Genomic DNA, 14,457 nt, shown 5'->3' with positions numbered 1-14,457 from the left:
TAGGAAGTACAGAGTATTACCTTCCGTTTATATCTCTTATTCTTTTTTAATCCATTCTATTATTTGCTCCAAAAAACTGCACTAAATTGTGACATTTCTCCCAAAATCTTCCCAATGTGAATCCACTCTTAGGGGTTAAGTAAAGTAACATTGTAATGTATGGGATGGACTTCAATCACATTTTAACACATGTGACCAGTAGAGGGCCTAAATATTCACTTCAACAACACTCAACTCAGAGATAAGACAGAACTGGCTGGATGATCGACACTGCACGGTGAGAACTGGCTCTGCTGATATTTACACCTTTTATGTCATTGACTATAATATAAGCATGCAATGTAAATGTAGGAAACATTTTTAGGTGCAATGAATATATATTACATTGCTGTTAGTTACACATGAAATCTACAATGGGTCTTATGGTTTTGCAAACTGATTTCTGACAATTATTTATCCATTAACTGATCTGTTTAAGAACTTGCACCGTAGCAAGCTGCCATGGATTGTAGCTTTCCCGTAAAATCACTGACAATTAACAATCAAGTATCTTTGGTACTTCACTGGTCAGATATATTAGACATAAAGGTAAAATTACAGATTTTTTTGCAGGAAAAATGGACAACTGCCGAAATCTGAGAGATCAATACAGTAACATGGCTCAGCTTAGGGATTGGATCTGCTAGCATGTGGCTCCGTGGTCATTTTCACAGTCTGCTGAGCTATTGCTTTTTCTTCCTTGCCCAAATGCTGATGGTTCCAATTTTCTTCATTTTCCCTTCTTGGTTTTCTCTTCTAGTGTTTTCCATTTACCTGTTTTCGTCTGTCCTATCACACTCTGGGCTCGGTTTTATATGTTCATTCTTCCCTGCACTTCCTTGCTGGCTATACCTCTAATTGGTTTTTGGTTTTAGAGTTCCAGATCTTGAGCAAAGGGGTTTACCTTGCATGGTAAGCACCAGCTGAATTCCTGCAGTGAGTCTGTTCATTTTCTCAGTTCATCTTCCTTTCACCTCTTTAGGTTTCTGGGAGGTTACGCTTGTTCCTTTTTCTTTTGGCTATCTTTAGCATTTCCATTCTATCTTATATGAATATATTTTGATTTTCTCACCCTGGGTTTTTGGATATCCATGCACATTTTCCTTTTCTTTTGATAGCAGTGTGTTGTTGTCTCCACTCTGGGGCCTCGAGAGGTACGAGAAACCTCTTGATGGCCTTTTGGGAAGCCAGGTCCGAGGTGGTGTTCTTGAGTTGTGCGGCTAGAGTCTTTTTTAGTTTGTACAGGAACCAGGTGGTTGTGGGTTCAGCGCAACTCTGTAGTAGGTCTTCCCTATTACATTTACCTGTGAGTGAGTGTGTTACACTCATGACAGACAGAATCCTATCTTTTGTCCTTCGATATTGTAAGCTTTTACATAAAGCGATTTGCAGATTGTTTGAAATTCTAATTCACAGGTCGTCGTGAATTTTTCCCAAAAATTAAATTGTCTTGCTAATAAATTTGTGCCATCTCAATACTGAGGAAGGGTTAGGGGAGAGACCGACCACAAGAATAATCCATCATGGTCTTAATTTATCAGGACTGAAAACTATCTTGCTGGACTTTATGAAGGGTCCTAATTAATTTAAAGGTGCATGCCTCATAATGAATTAGAAGCACCTGAGAATCCCATCAGAAATCTTACTCCAGTCCCTGGCTAGAGTGACATGTGTGACATTGAGAACACCACAGCTCCACATGAATTAGACAAGCTGAGTCCTGCCTCAGCTCTGCCCATTTTGGCAAGGCTGGCTGAGAATGTCTTGAAAACATCAAAAGTTCAAAAAAATTTTGCTCAATTTTGTGTTGCGCATAAATTTTTCAAGTTTTCAAGCAAATTATGACAGAATTCTGCAGAAAGTGCTTTGGTGAATTGGCCCCTTAGTTTTAGTATGATCTGTAACTCTCCTAGTTTTTCTTCCCTTAGAACATATAATGCCTAACTGCATAATTACACTTTACCACATTGAACCTCATCTGCCAAGTGGATGTCCTTACACTATTTGTCCAAGTCAGCCTGTAAATTTTGAACATGTTCTGTAGTATCACAGAAACAATTAATGTAAGTGCCCAAAAACAAAATAATTCACCGACTAAAGTACTAAATGAACGAATAAATCCAATACACAATAAAACGTAACATTTACTAATATTAGAGATAAAAACGACAACACTCATGACCTAAAAAAGACTACTGTTTGGCTTAAAAAAGATACAGGGTGCACTCAGTCCCTAATACGTAGGCTGTCTATGCCCTACCTTGCTGCGGAGGTTGGCACCCTATGAGAACTGCGCAATGGCGCCCCCGCTCAACGTAGGCTAGCCCTGACTCACCCTAGACAACCCTCAAGTGTGGAATTGGATAGACAAACAGCAGACCATACAAACAGACAAACAAATAGAATTGACCAGTGTGCTATGTACTTAGAGCACATGAAAATAATGTGCAAGTGTGCTCTTTTTTTTGGCAGTAACGCACACTCAGTACATAATTGCACATATCCCCATCTGGCCTATGGCCTTCCTGTGGGATTTTCTCTGTACCTAAATTTGCTCTGCCTGCTTGCGGGGGTTGGCACCCTAAAAATCCTGCACAGTTGGCGCCCCCGCTCTCGTCGTCTGGCCCTAATATGCCCTAACACTGCCAGATGGTAAACCACCGAAAAATAGCAAAAAAACAGGCCGAGCGTACAGACACTAATAAGTGTAAGAATAAACCATAGCACCCAATCAACAACGTGTAAATTAAAAAACACAATAACTGTGTAAATCCCCAATCTAATAGCTAATACATAGAAATATGTTCATCTCAGTATGTTAATCTCGACGCGTTTCTCTGAGGTCGGTTCATCAGGAGACATACTAGAAAAATATCACTTATCTGAATGAAGGGTAGGAAGATAAATCACTTGGAAGCAGTGTGTGATACAGTAGTGGGGAACAATGTCCATCCCAGACGTTCAGGCTGATTTGAACCTGTGGTCTGGGATGGACATTGTTCCCCACTACTGTATCACACACTGCTTCCAAGTGATTTATCTTCCTACCCTTCATTCAGATAAGTGATATTTTTCTAGTATGTCTCCTGATGAACCGACCTCGGAGAAACGCGTCGAGATTAACATACTGAGATGAACATATTTCTATGTATTAGCTATTAGATTGGGGATTTACACATTTATTGTGTTTTTTAATTTACACGTTGTTGATTGGGTGCTATGGTTTATTCTTACACTTATTAGTGTCTGTACGCTCGGCCTGTTTTTTGCTATTTTTCGGTGGTTTACCATCTGGCAGTGTTAGGGCATATTAGGGCCAGACGACGAGAGCGGGGGCGCCAACTGCGCAGGATTTTTAGGGTGCCAACCCCCGCAAGCAGGCAGAGCAAATTTACAGAGGAAATCCCACAGGAAGGCTATAGGCCAGATGGGGATATGTGCAATTATGTACTGAGTGTGCGTTACTGCCAAAAAAAGAGCACACTTGCACATTATTTTCATGTGCTCTAAGTACATAGCACACTGGTCAATTCTATTTGTTTGTCTGTTTGTATGGTCTGCTGTTTGTCTATCCAATTCCACTCTTGAGGGTTGTCTAGGGTGAGTCAGGGCTAGCCTACGTTGAGCGGGGGCGCCATTGCGCAGTTCTCATAGGGTGCCAACCTCCGCAGCAAGGTAGGGCATAGACAGCCTACGTATTAGGGACTGAGTGCACCCTGTATCTTTTTTAAGCCAAACAGTAGTATTTTTTAGGTCGTGAGTGTTGTCGTTTTTATCTCTAATATTAGTAAATGTTATGTTTTATTGTGTATTGGATTTATTCGAACATGTTCTGTAGACTGAAACATACTACATAGCTTGATGTCATCTGGAAAAATAGAAATGACAGAATTAGTCCCATCTGCTATATTATTAATAATTAAATTGAATAATAGGGGACCCATTGCTTAACAATGGGGTACATCACTTTTACACCCATGGACAATTAGAAGAAGCAATCTTTCACCACAACTCTTTGGAAGAGCTCTTTGAGACAGTTTTTCTTCCAGTTAAAAACCTTACTTTCTAATTATATCAACTAAAAAGGCATTCTGTCATCACACAATGACTATTCAAACCCAGCACTGTTGCTCGGTACACCCTTGGTGTTGTCAAATAGTTCAGTGCGCTTTTCCTCCAACTTGTTTTCCATGTTAAGTTTTTGACCATTTTATATTAAACACAGAGAAGCAAACAAAATAATTTGAAGTAACAGAATAGCAGTTTTTCAGGTTCAGTTGAAAAATTGTGTGATTTATACCCTAAGGCCACATGCACACATTGAGTATTTGGTGAGTTTTTTACCCCAGTATTTGTAAGCCAAAACCAGGATTGGAATGGTCAAAAGAAAAGCATAATAGAAATATTTTCACCACTTCTGCATTTTTCACCCACTCCTGGTTTTGGCTTACAAATACTGGGGTAAAAAACTCAGCAGATACTTAATGTGTGCATGTGGCATAATGCCGGAGTCACACTAAACGTATGAAAAATTGGTCCAGGTCTCACTGTAGATAGTTGCACAAGTGTAATCCGAGTGTCATATGAGTACAATCTGATTTTTCACACCTAGCATCCGATTTACATCAGAATGCAGTGCGATTGCTATCAGATTGCAATGTGATTTTAACATGAGCTTTTACATAGAGCAATTCTGTCAATTACGCATCGTTTTAAAAGGAAATATTTGTCAAAACACACACAAACATATATATATATATATATATATATATATATATATATATAACAGATAGCTAGATGGTAGATAGATAGAAAAAAAGCCGTAAATTCATGTGCCACATACAATAAAATCACAGAGCGACAAGTTAGAATAGAAAAGGTATATACACATAGAATACATAGATATATACAGCGCATGTCAGTGAGACACACACACACACATACAGTATATATATATATATATATATATATATATATATATATATATATATATTACATATAAAGATACAGTAGATGATAAGCCGGCAATTCAGCAGCCATGTAGCGTAAAATCACAGCAGGACCCAACAGGATAGAAGAGATGGATTACATACAGTAAATAAACATAGAATACATAGACATACAGATGTCTGTGACATATACAATTAGTACAGTGTGTGCGTAGCTTACTGTACGTGTTTTTAATTAATAAAATATATTTTTTCTGAAAGCTTGGGCTCCCGCGTAAATTTTCTTTACCAGCAGAAGGAAAGCCAATAGCTAGGAACTGTTGTTTATAGCCTGGGAAGTGGGTAATACCTATGGAGCTTCCGAGGCTATTACTATCAGCTCACAGCTTTATGCTTAGCCTTTTCTGTATATTAAGAGAGGGTACCCTAAACAAATGACTTAGGGTCCCTCTACTTCAGAAACGCTTCCAAAATCTCTTTAGAAAATGCTCTTAGGGAACAAAAAAATCATTAAAAAATATCCAGTGTTTCCTTAAGTGGATACCTCTAGAAAAACTGAGATTTTTTTTCTACCTCCCAAAATAACATTTGTTAACCTAAACTTGTGATGCTTAGTCAGGAAAATGGTAAAATGTCAGTTGGTGCTTACTCATTGAAGTAATGGTAGCATATTTTCCACGAAGAGCGTATCACAGCGAATAATCATTTTTATTTTTTTTTCCCACATAATTTATTTTCAAATAATTGATATGCAAGGAATTGATTGGGCTCCTTAGGTGTGAATTTGCAATACATTTTTGGGTGACCAATTTAGAAGGTATAATAGATGGGAAGGAATATAAGATCACAAAAAGAAATAAGCAAATCTTCCAAGTTTTCTATTGGACAGATTTCATCTACTTACCCCATAGATTCATTTAATCAAGTCTGGATGAGGTGTAAGATAATAAAATATTGACTGGTGTCCACCACTCACCTGTTTTGGCGCTCCCTAACTAGTCCTCTGCTCATTTTTTTGGTTTTGTCAATGATGTGTCTCATACCCCAACTTGACCTTTTCAGCCATAATCGGCACCAAAAGACCTTCCATACAAGACCAGAAAGAGAGTGAGCAAAGTATTGGGCGGATAGCTGTAATATTGGGAAAGGTGAGGGTGGGCCTAGGAAAGGTGAGAATATAAATGTGGTGTATTAACCTATTACTAGCCATAGCCATTTCCTTAAACTTAAGTGAAATATCATGGAAACATGAATGTATCAAGGAAGACATGAGTGATCAAAATTATACCAAAGTTAGGAAACTTGCCATTTTGTCCTGCTTTTTGCAGAGATTTTTTCACCCATAAAAATCAATGGAAAAGTGAAAAAAAAATGCAACAAGTAGTTTTGATGAATTAAACTAACTTTTTTAAACAAAAAGAAATGTAATCTGTACCCCAAAAAACACTGCAGAAAAAACCCTCAAAACAAGTTACATGAGAACATAGCCTTAAGATGTTCACAAAGTCGATACTCCCAGCTTTTCCTGTATTGATCAGTAGACCAGCCATAAGTGAGGACAGCCGGGGCTCCTTGGGATGACTTAGAGAATAGATGAGATTATCGTTTGTTTTTATGTCATTAATATTCTGTCTGACTGTGTTTGTAGGGTGATTAGTAGTGATGAGCGAGTATACTCGTTGCTCGGGTTTTCCCGAGCACGCTCGGGTGGTCTCGGAGTATTTGTTAGTGTTTGGAGATTTAGTTTTCACCTCTGCAGCTGAATGATTTACAGCTACTACCCAGCCTGAGTACATGTGCGGGTTGCCTGGTTGCTAGGGAATCCGCACAGCTGGATAGTAGCTGTAAATCATTCAGCTGCAGCAATGAAAACTAAATCTCCGAACACTAACAAATACTCGGAGACCACCCGGGCATTCTCAGGAAAACCCAAGCAATGTATATACTTGCTCATCACTAGTGATTAGGCGTGTCGGGTCCAATTTTTTTAAGCTTCTGTTTTTCAATTACTGCTCATTACTCACTTTATGAAACAGATGGGTCAAAAACATGAACCCAAGTGCAGGTTGTCTAAAGCTTACATGGATCTTATATTGACTGCATTGATTCACCCGAGCATGAGGATGAGGTGAGGAGTAGTGATGAGTGAACGTGCTCGCCTTGCTTGTTTCTCACCCGAGTATCACTACGCTCGGCGTACTCAGCGAGCACAGAGCATTTCCGGGATTATTCGGTGGTAACTGGTGTCTCCACCCAGCGTTTTTGGCGGACTTTATAGACCCAATCACACTGCAGGGATTGTCTGCCAGGCCATGAAACGCTGCAGCCGTCTTTGTTGTGGGTGTGCAATGATTGGCTTGGCCGCACAACATCATCCCGAATTAAGCCATGCTCCAAATTAGATGCGACCAAGAACCATCAAAAGCAGAGAATATATAATAAAAGATATATTTTATTTCATCTCATATTATTAAAGACAATAGAACAGCATACAAAAAAATGTGCAAGTATCCGAATAACAAATATTAGAATTAAAAATATATATTCTATATATAAAAACAAGGACCAATTTATCCTATAACGGACAAGGTATAATTGCCAAGATGGATATTGGTATATACTTTAACTCTCATCCCTTACATTTTTAGCATCATAGACTCACAAAAAGGTAAAACACACAAGTGAATGTGAAACACCCAAAATAATAATAATAATAATAATATTAATAATAAAGTTTATGAAAATGTGTGTAACCCAGTGACTATATTACATGTGCAAGTGTATACAAAAATTATATATAAAAATTTATGAGTAAAAGGAGGAGAAAACTCAGAAGAAAATCAAGTGCACCAGCCAAAACATCAGTGCTGAATGACAAATCTTAATAAAGTGCAATGTGCATGATGCCTGAGAGGATTATAAAAAGAGGAACTATACCTTTAAATATTGCCTAGTCCGGATACTGTGCACCCCAACGTGCGTTTCAGAATAAGAATTCCTTCCGTCAGGGGAGTTGGGTCAAGTTGGGGTACGACGCACATCATTGACAAAACCAAAGGAAATGAGCGGAGGACTGGTTAGGGAGCGCCAAAACAGGTGAGCGGTGGTCAATATTTTATTGTCTTACACCTCTTCCTGACTTGAATGAATGATTCTATGGGGTAAGTATCTGTCCGATACAAAATTTGGTAGATTTGCTTATTTCTTTTTGTGTTACCACCAACAACCCAAATATTAAAGGGGAGTATATGACTAGACCAACTGAAAAACAAAACCTACCCCTAAAATCATCAATCTTTATTAATAATTCCTTAAAATACCAAAGATATCTATAAAGTGAGATAAAAATTACATCCTTATAGGGATCCGCCCAAGGATAGGGATAAAGTTAATCACAAAGGGTACCCTCTATGGAGTTTATATGATACCAGAAAAAAACACTTAGAAAAACCAATCAAGAAAAAACCAAGTAGAAAAAATGAAAAAAATGTTTTAAAGTAATAATAAAAAATTTAAAAAATTGAAAAAAATCAAAAAAACACAAAAAAATAGGCTAATACCTTTGTGGATACACAATGCCTCTTCTAACCCTACTTGGCCCTGGAAACTGTTATCCTTCCTGACAGCGGAGGTTGGCACCCTATAATGCGATATGGCGCCCCCACTCAACGACGGCTGTCCCTCCTATCCCTGGGTAATCCCTAATAAACTAATAATCACAGACAAAAAACATACAATTATGGATCAAATTAGATACATCAACACAGAATGAATATCCCTCTATATATGTTCCTCACTATAAACTCCCACCACTAAAATAGCTATGGAGATTGAAGACTATAGTGTACACCGTAAATTACAACTTGGTGTCACCATCTAATAATGCGCCTTTTTACTCAATAAACTCAAGGCTGCTATATTGAATGATACAGGTGGATAAATATATTGTATTGGTACTAGTTTCTCTACCTCTATATCCTATCTTCATAGGTACATAACTACAAAAGGTCTATATCGCCTTAATAGGCCAATCAATTGTATGCATACAGCTCCATATAAACAGAGGAACATAAATAAAGTGTTTCATATATGACACACACTAATCCGCATGTCACAAATGTATAGCTTATAACCAACACTTAGCTCATAATTCCTGGGTATTCCCTTCAGATGACCATGCAAATGCATCGGCTCACACTGTCCCAACGCGTTTCTCCCCCGTCATTCAAGGGGGTTCATCAGGGGACCTTCAGATTCACAGTCCTTAATAGGTCATAGAGCTATAGACAAACATGATAGTTCTGTCTGGCAACAAGTCTGTGCACCAGCGCTATGTAATCCACTCATTTATATAAGATGGGATGGTATAATCTCCACCCACCTTCATTAGGCTTGGCGTCCCTTGCATTCAATCTCCATTATGCACATGTTGTGTTACTTCCGGGTACAACGCTGCCGGATGATGATGATGTCACACGTCATGTGTGGAACGCATCTGCGCTCCACTTTCTGCGCAGCCGCTGAGTCCTCTATCTCCAGGAGCCAGCCGTATACCCAGAACCAGTGCCGCCCTTTGTAACGATATCACGTGTAATATGTGGAACGCATCTGCGCTCCACTTGATGCGCAGCCGCAGAGTCATCCTCTATTTCATAACGCCAGACGCCTACCTGACTCATCTCACATTCCAATCTACTGCGTAGGTACGCGCACCCAAATCTCCACCATCTTTCTACTATATACAAATGACCACTTATAATGGCCACCACTACTTAATGCATATGACTAGATAAAAATATAATCTAATGAAGCACAATCTAAATACAAGAGTGGATCTACATGCCATGTCACACCTTGGGAGCTTTTTGCAAATACATGTATTAATTTATAAATATTCTTACAACATATTAGCCTATCACCTATCTGATACACTCCCAATTGATCACGGATGTATATATCCAGAGGTAATCCTACCCACTGGAATTAATGACCACCTAATCATAGGTTTACTGGCTATATTGTTTTCTCGCATAGGTAGTATTTCAACACCAAAGATAGTTAAATGAAGCTTGAAAAGGTCAACTGTTCATTAAGTCCTTTGGGGTGGACTGTGTCCAGCCAAAATATCCACCTGGACTCTCTCTGCAGAATTTTCTTGTCCCAGTCTCCTTGCCGAACTGAGGGTTCCACAACTTCAATTTTCCTAAACATAATGGATCCCAAATCTCCCCCATGATGCATATTGACATGGCGCGCAATCGGTATATCTCTCTTATTGCGTATATCGCCAAGATGTTCACCAATACGCACTTTAAACTGACTTTTGGTTTTACCGATGTAATTCAGTGGGTTGAAGACATTAAGAAAATTAATACTAAGGAGAATAGAATACCCCCTAATTTGACATATGAGGACATATTGGCAATACAGAATTTAAAAGAGAATGCGTCACTCGTTATTAAGCCCTCAGACAAGGGGGGCAATACTGTGGTGATGAATAGTGAACAATACCGTGATATGTGTATTGAGTTACTGTCTGATAGGACAACTTATGAGATTTTAGCACGTGATCCTAGCTCCGACTATTTGTTGGCTCTGAAAGAGATTGTCTTTGAAGCTAAACGGAAATGTCTTATCTCCTCTAATGAAATGGCTTTTCTTTTGCCCAAGTTTCCACTGATTGTGACATTTTATGCAAATCCTAAGATACACAAAGGATACCCCCCACTAAAAGGGAGGCCTATAGTGTCTGGCATAGATGCACTATGCCAGAACTGTAGTGTGTATCTTGATCAAGTCCTGAGGAATTTTGTAACGGCTCTTCCATCATATCTGAGGGACACCACGGATCTTCTCAAAAAGCTGGAGGGCATCAATGTTGAACCAGGTACTATCCTGGCGTCAATTGATGTGGAAGCCTTGTATTCGAGTATACCTCATGAACAGGGCATAATGGCAGTTTGATATTATTTGAGTACTAGAGGTAGGCACTTCATGCCACATAATGAGTTTATACTGGATCTATTGCAGTTTGTCCTCAGACATAATTTTTTCCTCTTTGGGGGGAGGTACTACCACCAGCTCAGTGGCACGGCCATGGGTAGCCCTTGTGCACCCACATATGCCAACTTGCTCCTGGGCTGGTGGGAGGATACCGTGGTGTTCAAGGACGAGGATGTCATCTGGGGCCCCAATATTCAATTTTGGGGCCGATACATTGATGACATCCTCGTCCTATGGACAGGGAGCAAAGATGATTTTGCCACATTCGTGGATCATCTTAATGAGAATGGACTTGGTCTCAAGTTTACGTATGAGATAGGGGGCCAAAAAATCGCCTTCCTTGATGTAACCATCTCCATACAGTTAGATGGCCAATTAAAAACATCAATTTTCCGTAAACCGACGGCCACTAATAGTCTCCTGAGATGGGAGAGCTACCATTCTGCCCCGCAAAAACGTGGCATTCCGAAGGGCCAGTTCCTTCGATTAAGAAGGAACTGTTCAGGGATAGCTGATTTCCGGAATAAGGCGAGAGATCTCACTAATAGGTTTAGAGATCGGGGGTACCCAAGACAAGTGATCAAAGGAGCATATCACAATGCACTCAGTTCTGATAGGACATCTCTCTTGATGACAAATAAAATACAGGACTCTGAGAATCTCACAAGATTAATAGGTACATATGATGACCAAAACCCCAAGATTATGCAGATACTTAGGAAACACTGGAATATACTGAGGAGTGACTCTGACATTGCAAAATGGATTACACCCAGACCGTCAGTGACTTATAGGAGAGGGAAATCCATAAAAGACCAGTTGGTTAATAGCCACTATGTTCCCCCTAGAAAAGAGGGGACATGGTTGGACAATAGATCGAAAGGGACATTTAGGTGTGGACATTGTAGCTATTGCCGGTTTGTAACGCCCTCCAACACATTTACGAGTACAGTTACCAACAGAACAGATCATAATAAACATTTTGCAAACTGTAAGACGGTCGGGGTCATCTATTTATGCACGTGTACTTGCCCACTGAATTACATCGGTAAAACCAAAAGGCAGTTTAAAGTGCGTATTGGTGAACATCTTGGCGATATACGCAATAAGAGAGATACACCGATTGCACGCCATGTCAATATGCATCACGGGGGAGATTTGGGATCCATTATGTTTAGGACAATTGAAGTTGTGGAACCCTCAGTTCGGCAAGGAGACTGGGACAAGAAAATTCTGCAGAGAGAGTCCAGGTGGATATTTTGGCTGGACACAGTCCACCCCAAAGGACTTAATGAACAGTTGACCTTTTCAAGCGTCATTTAACTATCTTTGGTGTTGAAATACTACCTATGCGAGAAAACAATATAGCCAGTAAACCTATGATTAGGTGGTCATTAATTCCAGTGGGTAGGATTACCTCTGGATATATACATCCGTGATCAATTGGGAGTGTATCAGATAGGTGATAGGCTAATATGTTGTAAGAATATTTATAAATTAATACATGTATTTGCAAAAAGCTCCCAAGGTGTGACATTGCATGTAGATCCACTCTTGTATTTAGATTGTGCTTCATTAGATTATATTTTTATCTAGTCATATGCATTAAGTAGTGGTGGCCATTATAAGTGGTCATTTGTATATAGTAGAAAGATGGTGGAGATTTGGGTGCGCGTACCTACGCAGAAGATTGGAATGTGAGATGAGTCAGGTAGGCGTCTGGCGTTATGAAATAGAGGATGACTCTGCGGCTGCGCATCAAGTGGAGTGCAGATGCATTCCACATATGACACGTGATATCGTTACAAAGGGCGGCACTGGTTCTGGGTATACGGCTGGCTCCTGGAGATAGAGGACTCAGCGGCTGAGCAGAAAGTGGAGCGCAGATGCGTTCCACACATGACGTGTGACATCATCATCATCCGGCAGCGTTGTACCCGGAAGTAACACAACATGTGCATAATGGAGATTGAATGCAAGGGACGCCAAGCCTAATGAAGGTGGGTGGAGATTATACCATCCCATCTTATATAAATGAGTGGATTACATAGCGCTGGTGCACAGACTTGTTGCCAGACAGTACTATCATGTTTGTCTATAGCTCTATGACCTATTAAGGACTGTGAATCTGAAGGTCCCCTGATGAACCCCCTTGAATGACGGGGGAGAAACGCGTTGGGACAGTGTGAGCCGATGCATTTGCATGGTCATCTGAAGGGAATACCCAGGAATTATGAGCTAAGTGTTGGTTATAAGCTATACATTTGTGACATGCGGATTAGTGTGTGTCATATATGAAACACTTTATTTATGTTCCTCTGTTTATATGGAGCTGTATGCATACAATTGATTGGCCTATTAAGGCGATATAGACCTTTTGTAGTTATGTACCTATGAAGATAGGATATAGAGGTAGAGAAACTAGTATCAATACAATATATTTATCCACCTGTATCATTCAATATAGCAGCCTTGAGTTTATTGAGTAAAAAGGCGCATTATTAGATGGTGACACCAAGTTGTAATTTACGGTGTACACTATAGTCTTCAATCTCCATAGCTATTTTAGTGGTGGGAGTTTATAGTGAGGAACATATATAGAGGGATATTCATTCTGTGTTGATGGATCTAATTTGATCCATAATTGTATGGTTTTTGTCTGTGATTATTAGTTTATTAGGGATTACCCAGGGATAGGAGGGACAGCCGTCGTTGAGTGGGGGCGCCATATCGCATTATAGGGTGCCAACCTCCGCTGTCAGGAAGGATAACAGTTTCCAGGGCCAAGTAGGGTTAGAAGAGGCATTGTGTATCCACAAAGGTATTAGCCTATTTTTTTGTGTTTTTTTGATTTTTTTCAATTTTTTAAATTTTTTATTATTACTTTAAAACATTTTTTTCATTTTTTCTACTTGGTTTTTTCTTGATTGGTTTTTCTAAGTGTTTTTTTCTGGTATCATATAAACTCCATAGAGGGTACCCTTTGTGATTAACTTTATCCCTATCCTTGGGCGGATCCCTATAAGGATGTAATTTTTATCTCACTTTATAGATATCTTTGGTATTTTACGGAATTATTAATAAAGATTGATGATTTTAGGGGTAGGTTTTGTTTTTCAGTTGGCCTTATTTCTTTTTGTGATCTTATATTCCTTCCCATCTATTATACCTTCTAAATTGGTCCCCCAAAAATGTATTGCAAATTCACACCTACGAAGCCCAATCAATTCCTTGCATATCAATTATTTGAAAATAAATTATGTGGGAAAAAATAAATAAAACTAGTTATTCGCCGTGGTGCGCTCTTCGTGGAAAATATGCTACCATTACTTCAATGTGTAAGCACCAACTGACATTTTACCATTTTCCTGACTAAATATCGCAAGTTTAGGTTAACAAATGTTATTTTGGGAGGTAGAAAAAAAATCTGAGTTCTTCTAAAGGTATCCACTTAAGGAAACGCTGG

General features: G+C 39.2%; 1 protein-coding gene across 1 annotated transcript in view; it reads left to right on the top strand.

The window, feature by feature from the left end:
* Positions 1 to 242: 242 nt before the first annotated feature.
* LOC143808695 (cytochrome P450 2C50-like) overlaps positions 243 to 14,457 on the top strand; it is a 136,539-nt gene continuing 122,324 nt past the window's right edge. Inside the window, exon 1 of the mRNA XM_077291616.1 lies at positions 243 to 277. The gene's annotated coding sequence lies outside the window, so the exon portion shown is untranslated. The remainder of the gene's footprint in view (positions 278 to 14,457) is intronic.

The sequence above is a fragment of the Ranitomeya variabilis genome, chromosome 2 (genome assembly GCF_051348905.1).
Source record: "Ranitomeya variabilis isolate aRanVar5 chromosome 2, aRanVar5.hap1, whole genome shotgun sequence".
Lineage (NCBI taxonomy): Eukaryota > Metazoa > Chordata > Amphibia > Anura > Dendrobatidae > Ranitomeya > Ranitomeya variabilis.
This window is presented reverse-complemented; position numbering and strand designations above follow the sequence as displayed.